We start from the raw sequence: 13,535 nt of genomic DNA, 5'->3' as shown, positions 1-13,535 counted from the left end.
AGTGTATCAGGTGAGGGTCCCAATCTGCTCAATGTCAAGTAATTATTCCATTCCATATTTCTTTATTTCCACAATAGAGATAGAATAGCTTTGGTTGGGCAAGATGACAACTTCTGCTACTAGCATTTCTACGTGTTGTATCTCTACGTTTAAACATACGATACTCGCATCTATACGTTTCACTTTTCTGAGGTGATCCCCATATAGAGGAAGGAGAAGAACAGGCCTTATTCACAACTCTCTACCCATGAATCTTTCACAGTCGGTGGTTGTTGTTACTGCTTTTTCCACCCTGCCCAGGAGGTTTTATGAGGGTCATTCCCAATAGCACCAAGCCCAGTTGTTCGACGTTACCTGTTCTCTTTCCCATGTGCCCAGGAAGGTGGTTCATCTATATGGGCATGGTTCATACTGACAAATAAGGACTGGCTGGGATACCTAGCTGGGATACCTAACCAAGAGACCTAGCCATAGCAGCTGCCATACGGAAGTCTCTAGGGGCTAGTATACTAAGTAAGGCACTCTCTATGGTCGGCCTACTCTACAGCTACTACTCTACAGTGAGCTACAACGTATAAGAGCACATAGAGCTACTCCAGGATATAGTGCCTATTTCTTTTCCCCTTGTCTTGTAGTGTAAGAACTACTATAGTTGTTTCCGTAAGGGTAAGGGCCCTTTCGATTCGATCGAATAGTTGTAATTTCTTCTATTCCTATCGAAAATGTCTGCTTGCAGAAACGATTTGATTATATCCATGACTCCTTGATCATCTATACAAGATTGAACTGCGACCAACAACTTGTTATGAGTGAGGTTATCATAACATTTCACTATATCCGCTCCTATGAATCGATCAACAGGTCCCCAATCTTTCACATCCATGAATAGGGTTTCCACGCTACGCTTCTTACGGAACCCATGCGAGCTCGTCAAAAAGGTATGACGTAAGAGGTCATTAAAGACCTCGGACATAGAATCCATAACAATCACATCCAAAACATGTGTAGGTCAACCAATCGCTTTAAATGGCAATGTACATCATTATATTTGACTCGCGCTAAAATCTGTCAAACGAGGCCACAAAGATCCTACTTCAAATGGTAAAGCACGTTATTATACTCATCACACACTAATGTCTCTCGAATAAGGCCTACCCCTTAACTCATATAGTAAAAACACTTGGATAATTGGCCTTACTTTCCCTTACATTACCTTATCTATAAATATCATTTGTTCAAATATTTGGCTTGGCATTATTTTCCATTCTTTTCCTTTCCCTTGTAGATAATATGGTTATATCTTTCACTGTATTTAAGATGGAGCATTGAAGCCTTGAACCCATGCCAATTAGCTAAAGCCAAAGAGAACCAAGATAGCAATTCTCAAATGAAATTTCAAAATATAGAGAAACTTTAGTATCTTTACTTTTCCCTTAGAGAGGAATGAGCTTCCATGGCCTCATTCAAGAGACTTTAGTGTGAAATGAATATAAGAATGTACTCTACCATTTCAAGAAATTGGTCAGATCTTTGTGGCCTCATTCAAGAGACTTCAATGTGAGATGAATACAACGGCATTTTTTGCATTTGAAGAGTACATGAGATATAATAGATTTCACTTCTTAAGACAAGGGACATGAACCAAATTATTATTCTCTATCTTATTCTTATTATTCCCAATCATCCTGAATCTTTTAATTAATTGCTCATAAAACATATAAAAGCCCATATGCAAGTCTTTGCATCCCTACAAATACATTCACAATCATGTTCATTAAGCAATCATCCTCTAATATAATCTATAATTAAAAAGAAAAGAAAAGAAAAAAACCTAATTTGCAAAAATATATATCGTGTTTTAATTTTTAACATAGGAAATTTTATTCCCTACCATCCCTCTGATTTTTTAATCCTTTAATTGATTGCTCATAAAACATGCAGAAGTTCATATGCAAGCCATTGCATCCCTACAAACACGTTCACAATCGCATTTATCAAGTAATCATTCGTTAAGATAAAATACTTACTTCGCGAACAGTTTTCTTTATTTACAGACAGCTATTGTATTTTAATTTTTAGCATAAGTTTGGTCTATCCCAAAACCGTGATTCTAAATGCAATTTGGCTGAGTGTACTAACAAAAATACATATCTTTATAAACAATATTTTATTTTTTCCATTATAAGCCCGATATAATTCCACCTCTCAAGCATTCTTGCATATCTCAACATGCATTCATGGAAGAGTTCCTCACCTCATAATTTTCCCTCATACGACTCTTACCTCGTACAAAATATGCATATATTATTTGGTTGTTTTTGGATTCGATATAGCCCTTGAATCCGATTTTCCTCTATTGTCCCACTGTTTCGATGTTGCAGAAAAGTAATTTTCCATTCATGTTAGAACCCATTTTTGAATTATACTATACTACTTTTGTTTGAAAATAAATAGACTGGATCGTGTAACCATATGACCCATTAATTTTTTTAAATTATTTTTTCAATATTCATTTTCCAACTCACCCTCTATTGCATCCATAAAGATTACAGGAAGACAAAGAGCTTTAAACAATGGTAATGAGAGATGGTGAATCTAGTTTTGATGGTAATTAGATGAAGTGCGCCGATTCAATTCTCCTCGGATCTATTAGTGCATAATGTGGAAAAGAAATTCCATATCTGTTCGCATCTATTAGTGCATAGAGTGGAAAAAAAATTCCATATCTCTGCGATCGGTGCTGACGTTAAAATTAACATAAGTCGGTGGTACAAAAAGATGAGAATCCAATGCACGCTTTCTTTTCGAGAGGTCGTTTTGATCACCTTCGTCCATCTTCTTCCACCGTTTCATCGTCACCGTCCATTTAACTCCTCCACTTTATAAATTGATGAGTTCCCGTTCTTGTGAAATCACATTCATTTACCTTTTTCCCACCGTTCCCCTTCACAGGGATGGAAGGGAAATGCGATGAATTTCCTCATGTAAGGAAAGCGAGGAACTGGTTTTCATCTGTCTTCCGCCACTTGCTACTGGTTGTCTTCATGCAGTCTTAAAATAGCATTACTCGTTGATATTTTTCCTCCCAGATAAAGCAAGGTACGGTTTTTCGTCGGTGATGCTCTGTTTTTCATCACAGGGTACAGAGGCTTGCTGTTGTTCATCAGTGGTGCTCTCCGTCCTTAATTTCAGTGCTTTTTATTGTTTCTACCATCTTATGTTTCTCTAGTGGCGCTCTCTACCCTTAATTTCTATACTTTTCTTCTTCCTACTATTATATATTTTAACACCGTAATATACCACATCAGCTCATGTTGAGATGTGAACTGGTAATGGGATTTTGGATTGAGGTTGGGTTTTCCATAGGTTTATGGATATGTCAAGCGACACGTTTCAATATACTGTGCAGAGATCTAGGGCATTCTTTCTGGTATTTTTGTGAAGCTTTAACTCTAGGGCATTCTTTCAGGTATTTTTGTGAAGTTTCACTTTATAAGTGATTAGGTTAAATGTGTGTTTTTCTATTGTGGTTAGAGGATCAAAATAGATCAGTGATTAGGTTAAATGTGTGTTTTTCTATTGTGGTTAGAGGATCAAAATAGATCAGTGGACGCTTCACTTTGTAAGTAATTAGGTTAATCTTAGGTAGTGGGCTGTGTATGCTTTATAACTATACACACTTTCTTTGTAAAGAAGCGTTGATAACAGGATGATGCGATCCTCTGTTTTTTGGTCCCTTGAAGGGGATCTACTTGTGTTGGTCTATCTGGTTGACTAAACCTCAAGATGGCTGCTTGGAATTGAAATTATTATCTGAATCATTTCGCCCCCTTCCACGCTATTGCTTCTCTTGTTTTGATGGTTTACATATTTAGTGGCATGAGAATTAGGGCTCAATGGATATTTAGTGGCATGAGAATTAGGGCTCAATGGATGCAGAATCAGTATAAAGGGTAGCGGTCGAGTGTTTGTTAATGTTATTTTTATTTCGTTGTGAGTATTTAGCATTGGCGCTATTGGTATTGGCATGCGTGGCTTGAGAGCTGATTGATCTTTGAGCTGCAGGGCAATTTATCTAAATTGGGAAGTCGATCATAGGAAGCGATTGATTCTTAGCAACTTCTTCAAGGAGACTTGATTAGGAATCCGTTACAGGATCTACATGCAGAGGGGTTTGGTGTTGAATATCTGTTGTGTTATTTTCATGTAGGCGATTCTAACTTTGTCTCGAATCATTGCTATGCCTGATTTGGGAAAGAATTGGTCCTTGGGCTGCAGGGTAAATATATCCCTCTACATTTGCGAGTTGATCATAGAAAGCAGAATATTCTCTTGAAATTTTATCAACAAACAGGCATCTAACAAAGTATCGCAGGTCTATAGATCTAAAATTATATTTGAGTATTTTCTTTCTTGTGTTGGATAACTTACATAGGAATAGTCCGCCTATTGTTATTTCGGTGATTTTTTATGATTACTCCACAATTTGCAGCTCTAGGCATAAATTGTGCAGGACAATGGATTGAAATGTGGGTTAGAAGGCATTTTTTTTTTGGTCGAAATCATCCAAGAGGTTTGATATTATGCGTTGAGTGGTTTTTAGCTGTAGGCACATTTTCATGTTCTCTTTTGGTTGGAGGTGCAAGATCATACGATCCATTCACGTGAAACTAGAACAAGAGGATAAGCAAGGGCATAAGACGTCTGGGTCAGTCATTTAGTTAAAGTTGTGCGTTTTCAATTTTTGAGTGTGTACTTCGTAGTGTTGGATAACTTTAGAGGATTGGTCGGGCTAATGTTTTCTCGGTGATATTTTATGATTACTCCACAATCTGCAGCCCATGGCATAAATTGTGCAGGACGGTGGATTGAAAGGTGGGTTAGGTGTTATATAATGATATCATGGTGTCTGATGTACTATTTAACCTTTCAATAGCAATAAATTGTCATGGTTTATAATACTAGCAATAAACATACATGTTTTCTTTATTATGCAGTCTATAATGGGATTGGGTTTAGGAATTTGAAATCTTGAATGATCTGGATGGTCAGGATTTTATATCCTTTGAATATTCTTCTACTAAGTTCATATCCGACGACCTCAATTAACAGTTTGGTTAATACAAGGTCTCATTTTTCAGTTGAAGGAATTTACTTGCCACATCCTTGGTGGTTAATGCCATTTGTCGTACCACCGGTTAACGTCTCCCATTCTCCGCCGCTTCAAATGTGGTTAAACCCCAGAATAGAAGGGAACTGCAACGCCATCTAAGATTGAACAGACCACTATATGCATATCAACTAACTTTTAATTCCTAGATTGACCAAAAAACTTGGCAGAGCTAAAAAGGCAACGACTGGTTAATAAATCTGCTTTGTGCTGGTGGTGGCTGTTCTAAATTGACCATTAATTAGGATAATGCATATGGTGCGGTAGGATTGATTCCCGTCGGCCTTTGTTAAAAATGATGCGATTCCAAAAAACTGTTTATGAATTTTATGCATGACAAACCATGATATATTTATGGGTTGTTTTCAGAACAAGGAGGTATGTCATGATATATTTATGGGTTGTTTTCAGAACAAGGAGGTAAAATTGAATAGCAAAAAAAAATTGATTGTTTTTAGTATAAACTTTGTTAAAATGATGTTCGCTTTAGTGCATATGAATGTAAAGATTTGATAGCATGCAGGTCTGAAGATCAATCAGGTTATTTATAACTTTGAAGATTTCATGTAAAATATAAAAACGTTGAAGTAACAAGAAATTGTCATGAGGTAACAAAAAATATGATTGTTTTTACTATTGGGCTTTGTTAAAATGATATTCGTTTCAGTGCCTATGAATGTAAAGATTTGATAGTATGCAGGTCTAAAGATCAATCAGGTTATATATAACTTTGAAGATTTCATGAAATGAAAGCATGCTAGGAATCACTTTGTGAGATGCCAAACTCAGATGGTGGCTACATGGTTGATCTGGAGCGAGGACGGAATCTGGAGCGAGGACGGAATCACTGGGGTGATATCCCCACAACAAGAACAAAGAAGCAGCTAAGATGATTCAAGAAGACAACAACACTTTTAAGACAACATTGGATAGTATATATGGTGTGGTAGAGACTAGGACGCCTACCCAGAAAAAACGTCAAGGGATTATAACAATAACAATTTTGATAAATGACCTTTTTCCATTAAAGATACTAAGGATCAATTCAATGAGAAAATTTTACTTTTGAATGTTGGAAATTTCTGGTAATTTCAAACCTAAAAGAAGATAAGCTAACTTGTTTTCTGAGAACAGAGATTTTTCACACCCATAAAACCTTTATATTTATTAATAAAAAACGTGATACATATTTCTTCCTCTTTCTCAGAGGGATTCACCAAGAACTTTTACCAAAAAAATATTCTGCCTCTTTCACAAATAATTTTACACTGTTGTGTAAAATCTTCATTCACTGTTGTAAAAATAAAAATTTCTTACAAAGATTTACTGCTGTAAAAAAAATTTACATATGCTTTTGTAATACCCAAAGAAAATTTCATTATGTGTTCCCTGCATATTTCAAAATCTCCAGCACACAAGCCATTACAAAATTAATCACGCTGCTGCCTATTTCAAAATGTCTTCATTTGAAAATTAATCCTCACTCTGGTTTCGCAACGCTGCTCTGGTTCCGCACTGTTGTGCATTGGTTTTCCTGTTATTTTTCTCTGCTTGCACGAGCTCTCTTCTTCCCTAGTTTTCTATTCGCTGCCGCGAACCCCAGTTTCTTCTCCTCCCTTGTGCAATATCAAAAAAATGGTGAACGCTTAAAACTACACTCTATCGCGTACATACCATATGGGTTAACAATAAAAATATTACATGTCGTAAAAACTTTAAATACTTTACCTAAGACTATGACAGTTCACTAAAGTGCATTAAATAAAGCCGGCGGTAAAATAAAAAACAAATTCTAGCAGGTTCAGGGAGATCTGGTCCGTTGACTTGATCGGACGCATTTCACACACCTAACTCACACAAAACAAACGATTTTTAATGCCCAGGAGTTTGGTGGTTTTTGGTTCGTACTTAGGACGCATGGCAGTAGAGGATTGTGTCGGAGGCCTCTAGGGAAAAGCAACCTTTGCCAAAAGGCGGTGCGATAAGGCTCAGCGGTTTTTGGGAATGGTTTTATGGTCGCCGTTTAATGCTGCTGTACGACAGGTTGAAATTAATATTTCAACACTTCCCTTAAATTTCAACTGCTGGGCATTTAGTGATACCCAAACATTTCCTCAAAAATTCAAAGCTTTTCTGATCCAATGGCTTGGTCAAAATGTCTGCAACCTGTTCCTCAGTCCTGCAATGTTGTAGAGCAATTTCTCCATTGTTCACCAATTCCCTGATGTAATGAAACCTTGTGTCAATGTGTTTCGTTCTCTTATGAAACACTGAATTCTTGGATAATGCAATAGCTGAGCTATTGTCACAAAAAATCACTGTTGCTTTTGCCTGCTCTTGGCCTAAGCTCCTTAACATTCTTCTCATCCAAACTGCTTGAAATGCTGCTGTTGTAGTTGCCATATATTCAGCCTCTGCTGTAAACAACGCCACGATAGGTTGTTTCTTAGAAGCCCATGAAATGGCTCCTGAACCCATGTGAAATACATAACCGGATGGGATTTTCCGATTATCTACACTTCCAGCTCAATCACTATCAGTGTATCCAACTAAATATGAACATTCTGAGACAGTATATAAAATGCCAAACATTTTAGTATCTTTGACATACCTCAGAATTCTTTTTGCTGCCTGCCAATGTGCTTCCTTTGACCTCTCCATGAATCTGGAAATTAAACTAACAACAAACATTATGTCAGGCCTAGTTGCAGTTAAATACATAAGGCTGCCAACTATGCTCCTATACAAAGTAGGATCAAAATCCTTGCTGCTGTCCTCTTTGCTGAGTTTTAATTCCATTATTGTGGGAGTGATTGCTGCCTTGCACTCTTGCATATTAAATCTGCCCAACACTTCATTTACATATTTTGCTTGTGAGATGAAAATTCCATTTTCATTTTGATGTACTTCTATTTCTAAGAAGTATCTCAGCAAACCCATGTCAGTCATTTCAAATTCCTCTTTCATGACTATTTTGAACTGTTCAATGAGGTAGTCATCATTACCTGTAAAAATAACATCATCAACATATAACACAACAATTAGCAATTTACCATCTTTTTCTTTCATGTAGACGGTGGGTTCTCCGTCGCATTTCTCAAATCCATTTTCCAGTAGATATGAATCAATCCTACTGTACCATGCTCTTGGCGCTTGCTTCAGCCCATAAAGAGCTTTCTTCAATCTGCACACTTTTTTCTCTTCACCTTTCTTCTCATAGCCTAGAGGTTGTTCAATGTAAACCTCTTCCATTAACATTCCATTTAGGAATGCTGACTTCACGTCCATTTGATAAACTTTCCACTTTTTTTGTGATGCTATGGAGAGCATTGCTCTCACCGTTTCCATTCTTGCAACCGGTGCCAAAGTTTCCTCATAATCTCTCCCATACTGCTTCTTGTATCCTTTGACAACAAGCCTTGCCTTGTGTCTTTCTATCTTTCCTTCAGCGTTACTCTTGGTCTTGTAGACCCATTTGACTCCAATGACTTCTTTACCTTTTGGTAGCTCAACCAAATCCCATGTCTTGTTTCTTTCTATGGCATTAATTTCCTCATCCATAGCTTCTACCCATTTCTTATCCTTAATCACATCTTTGAAGTGAATAGGGTCATCAACATGACAATATAAAGCAAACAAGGAATTCATACCTTCATTATAAATGTCACTTAAATTTCTGAATTTCTTACCTCTTTCATTTGGTGTGCAAGTGCTTAAAGATGCACTTGAATTTCTTTCTTGTGGTGTGCTTGGAGAAGCACACTCATTTATCCTCAAGGGTGTTCCTTGTTGTCCTTGTGTCGGCGCTGCTGTTTGGGGATGTATTTCAGCCATCTCCTCATCATCTTCATCATAAGACAAACAATTTTTAACATTCACTGTTTTCTCTATGCTTCCATCCCAAGCTTCTTCCTCAATGAACTGAACATCTCTGCTAACAAAAAACTTCTTGGTGGATGGGATATACAACATGTAAGCTTTGGATTCCTCACTGTATCCAATGAAAATACATTTCTCCCCTTTGTTGTCCAACTTCCTCCTTAGCTGATCCAGAATGTGTGCATAAGCCACACATCCAAAAACTTTCATGTGGGTGACTCCTTGCTTTCTCCCACTCCATGCTTCTTCCGGCACTTTGTTCATCACTGCTTTTGTAGGACACCTATTCAAAATATAAACTGCACAGTGTACAGCTTCAGCCCAATAATCATTTGGCAAATGCTTTGCCTTCAACATTCTCCTCGCCATATCCATGATGGTCCTATTCTTCCTTTCAGCAACTCCATTTTGCTGTGGGGTGTACCTAGCTGTGAATTGCTTATGTACTATGTTTTCTCTACAAAACCGTAGGAATTCCTTGGAGATATACTCACCTCCTCTGTCAGTTCTTAGAACTTTGATATGCAGCCTGCTTTGGTTTTCAACAAGTGCTTTGAAATTTCGGAATGTTTCAAACACTTCACTTTTGTTGTTAAGGAAATAGACCCAAGTTTTTCTAGTGAAATCATCAATGAATGTCAGAAAATATTGGCTGCATGCTAGTGATGGAGTTTGCATTGGTCCACATAAATTTGAGTGGACAATTTCTAAGGGTGTTTTTGCCCTTATGCTTTTTCCTGATGGAAAGCTTTCTCTATGTTGTTTCCCCAATATGCAACCTTCACAAAGGCTGTCCAGTTTCTCTATCAATGGTAATCCTCTTACCATCCCTTTTCTGCTCAACAAATTAAGACTTCCAAAGTTGAGATGTCCAAATCTCAAATGCCACAACCAATTTTCATCCTTTGGTACGCTTTGGAGAGCCTCTTGGGTCACTGTTGCAATTACTTCTTTGTTTTTCAAATCTACCCTTATTCTAAGAGGGAACATCTTGTTCTTTGTCATCTTCACTTCAGCAATGCATCGTTTGCTGGGTGCTCTATCCATGATGGTGCATACATCATTCTCAAAGAAAACATTGTACCCCTTATGGACAAGTTGTCCAATACTCAAGAGGTTACATCTCATTCCAAAGACATAGTAGACATCTGCTATGGTTTTCTTTTCACCTTTGTTTGTAAATATTTTTACCCCTCATTTTCCTATAATAGAAATTTTGCTATCAATTCCAAGGGTGACTTCTGATTTCACATTCTGATCTAAAGCAGAAAACAGGGCTAAGTTTCATGTCATATGGTTGCTGCAACCTGAATCTAAAAACCATATGTCTTCACTATTTGTTTCAACCATGTTACAAGCTAAGAACACATTATCTTGACTGATGTTTTCTATAGTGACATTTGCATTTGGTCTATTACTCATATCATGCTGCGTCTTCCTACATTCATTTGCATAATGCCTATATTTTTTACAATAATAACATTGGACATTGGATTTTTCATACCTTTGTCCTTGAGCATGATGTTGTCGACTTTGTTGGCTGCTGCCTTGGCCTTGGTTCTGATTTGGAATGCTGCCTCTTCTTTGAGCATTTGCTGGACTGTTTCTCCCACCTCTGTTTTGACTTCTGTCTCTTCCTCTCTTGTTTCCTCTGCCTTGACCTCTTCCTCTTCCAAAAGACATCTGGGTGTTGAAGGCCTGCTCTAGAGATGAGTTTTCATTTCTACTCAACCTCTGTTCATGTGTTATCAGTGATGCATGGAGTTCATCAACTGAAAAGTTTGAGAGATCCTTTGTCTCTTCTATGGTGGTGACAATCACATTAAACTTTGAGGGTAGGACCCTCAATAATTTCTCCACAATCCTCCTTTCTTCAAAAACTTCTCCATGAGTCCTCATTTGTGTGACCAATCCAATCACATGTGTGAAGAATGAGTCAATATTCTCTGACTCCTTCATGTTCAGATTCTCAAAATATTTCTTCAGCAATTGTAGTTTTGCTGTCTTCACTTTCTCCATGCCTTGATAGGCTGTCTTGAGGGTTTGCCATGCTTCTTTGGATGTCTTAGCTGCTGCTATCCTTGGAAACACACTCTCATGCACTGACTGATATAAAAATACGAGGGCTTTGGAATTCTTCTTCCTATTGCTATTCAATAGGTCTTTCTCTGCCTGAGTTAATCTATTAAATTCATTTTCATCTACTGGTTCTTCAAATCCATCATCAACAAGCTCCCATAAATCTTGTGAGGCAAACATGGCGCTCATGGTTATTGCCCAATAGTCATAGTTTTTCCCATTAAACTGTGGGAGCTGAGGATTAAAAATACCTATGCTAGTGCTTGTGCTAGCCATTCCTTGCATTCTCAGCTATGGTTCTAAATCCTTGACTGTGTATTTTAAACACAAATTGTTTCTTCAGCAGTAATTTTTTTTTTGGAGAATACCTGGATCCTTTCTTGACTGTGTCTCCACTCTGCTGGAGAAGATTTACTGCTGTAAAAATGAATTTTCCTTCAGCTTCTTGAACACCTTCAAAGAGCCTAGATCATCTCTCATACCATGTTGGAAATTTCTGGTAATTTCAAACATAAAAGAACAGAGAAAATGCTCTGTTTTTCTTCTCAGGATTTTATAGTGTTAACATTATATTTTGCTATGTAATTTTTGGTCAAAACACTGTTTAATAGTAAGTCAATTAAAGAATGAAGTGACAATCGTGATACAACAGCATCATTATAAAATAAGACTCAAATTGATTTAACCAATCAAAATGCAGGAAAAAAATTAAATTATTAAAAAAAAAAAATTAGTTTCTAAGGGAAACATTAGATAACATAGTTTAATTTTTGATAAATTTAAATTTAATGTCAACATCAATTCTTTTTGAATAAATTATTACCCTGTTGCGGCAGGGAAGCAGCAGGGAATAATAAGTCTAGCGGGTGTTTTGATCACCGTCGTCCATTTTCTTTCACCATTTCATCTTGACTGTCCATTTAACCCCCTCCACCTATAAATTGATGAGTTCGACGGTTCCTAGTATCCGATGAATGTCCTCATGCAAGGAAGGGAGGAAAGAGTTTTTAGCTGTCTTTCGCCTCTTTGCTAGTGGTTGTATCCAGGCATTACTTGTTGTTATCTTTCCTCTCAAGATATGGAGGCGTACGGTTTTTCATCGGTGATGCTCTGTCTCTTTCATCACAAGGAACAGAGGCTTCCGGTGGTTCATCAGTGGTGATCTGTGTCCTTAATTTCAGTCATTTTTATTGTTCCTACCATCGTATTTTTCTCTACTAGCGCTCTCTATCCTTAATTCTGTACTTTTCTTCTTCCTACTATTACATATTTTAACACCGTAATATATTACATCAGCTCACGTTGAGATGTGAACTAGGGATGGGATTGGGGATGGGTTTTCCATAGATCAATGGAGATGTCAAGTGATACGTTTCAATGTACTACTCGTGCAGAGATCTAGGGCATTCTTTCAGGCATTTTTGTGAAGTTTCACTCTCTAAGTGATTAGCTTAAATGTGTGTTTTTCTTTTGTGGTTAGATGATCAAAATAGATCAGTGGATGCTTCACAATGTAAGTAATTAGGTTAATTTTGGGTAGTGGGTTGTGTATGCTTGATAACTATATGTGCTTGCTTTGTAAACAAGTGCTGATAACATGACCGTGTGATCTTATGTTTTTTGGTCCCTTGAAGGGGATCTGCGTGTGTTGGTCTATCCGGTAGACTAGATCTGGAGATTGGATGTTAGACACCACAAGGTCATCCACAACATTGGTTATTGTAATTGGAAGTATTATCTGAATCATTTCGTCCCCTTCCACGCTATTCCTCCTCTTGTTTATATTTTTACATATTTAGTGGCAGGAGAATTAGGGCTTTGTGGCTGCATAATCAATATAAAGGGGTTGTGGTCGAGTGTTTGTTAGTGTTATTTTTATTTACTTATGAGTATTTAGGATTGGAAATATTGGTACTTGGCATGCGTGATTTGAGAGATGATTGATCCTTGGGCTGTAGGGCAATTCATCTAAATTTGGAATTCGATCATGGGAAGTGGATTGATTCCTAGCAACTTCTTCAAGGAGACTTGATTAGGAATCTGTTACAGGATCTACATAGGGGGTTTCGTGTTGAATATTTGTTGTGTTATTGAAATCGGAAAAGCATTATTTCAATTGGGTCGTGACATGTTTTCCATTGAATGGGAAATATTTGAAAGCACTCCAGATCTTGTCTCTCCGGTGCCTGAAAGCCTAGCGAATAATTCAGTTTTTCTTACTCTTTAACTCCTCCATTGCACTCATCAGATTGTTATCCACCTTCATTATGTTGTTACTTTTGTGATTTAGAGGTAAACACATACAAGTTTGTACTTAAAAAGACAGGAAACCATTGTTTCTGTTTTCTCTCAAATTACATATTTATTTCTTCTAGCTTGCCCTAAAATCGTGTTCTGTTTCTGCTTG

General features: G+C 37.3%; 1 long non-coding RNA gene across 1 annotated transcript; it reads left to right on the top strand.

Annotated features, from left to right (window-relative positions):
• The first annotated feature begins 2,921 nt into the window (after positions 1 to 2,921).
• On the top strand, positions 2,922 to 7,534 carry LOC149182397 (uncharacterized). Its single transcript, XR_016257121.1, has 3 exons — positions 2,922 to 3,504; positions 3,560 to 5,548; positions 5,591 to 7,534. It is a non-coding gene; the product is annotated as an uncharacterized LOC149182397 (long non-coding RNA).
• Positions 7,535 to 13,535: the final 6,001 nt, after the last annotated feature.

Source organism: Pinus tabuliformis, chromosome 3_2 (assembly GCF_031772625.1).
Source record: "Pinus tabuliformis cultivar Carrire ecotype Pingquan chromosome 3_2, CPIR1, whole genome shotgun sequence".
NCBI classification, from domain to species: Eukaryota; Viridiplantae; Streptophyta; class Pinopsida; order Pinales; family Pinaceae; genus Pinus; species Pinus tabuliformis.
Note: the sequence above shows the minus strand (reverse complement) of the source record. Positions and strands in the feature narration are given on the sequence as shown.